Source organism: Papilio polytes, unplaced genomic scaffold, assembly GCF_000836215.1.
Source record: "Papilio polytes unplaced genomic scaffold, Ppol_1.0 DF824047.1, whole genome shotgun sequence".
NCBI lineage: Eukaryota > Metazoa > Arthropoda > Insecta > Lepidoptera > Papilionidae > Papilio > Papilio polytes.
The window spans coordinates 7,161,124-7,161,622 of NW_013525157.1; positions in this window are offsets into that span (position 1 = coordinate 7,161,124).

The window sequence follows — 499 nt, forward strand, 5'->3', positions numbered from 1 at the left end:
TATGCTGTGATTGCTGACATCTTAGGCAACAAAGAAGTGTGTGTTTACGCTTTATTATAATAGTATAGATAGATATAGATATGCCTATTTTGATTGTAGCGTTTTAGAGATACTAAGGGCCCACCAAATTGTAAATTGTCAGACAATTCGACGTGTAAAAGATGTGATGAAATACCGGATTTTGTTACCTTATCTGATAGTGACGTCATTTTTAAGCTATCTAAGCCTTTATCAGTAGTAAAATCAGGCCCTTAAAATTTTGTAATTTTCTGTGTAATATGTTAGTAGTTTCTAACCTTAAGCAGTTAAATAATACATGATCTTTTCAACGATAAGTATGCACGTCTGGGGTGTAGCTGTATTGTGAATGTGTGCATAAAGCTGCAAGTAAACCCGCAGGTATGCGATACTCCGCACTCTTACGAGAATCGTTTCCATGCTTTTGAATATATTCACGTGTTGATACTTATGTTGAATATGTTCAGTGTACATTTTTATG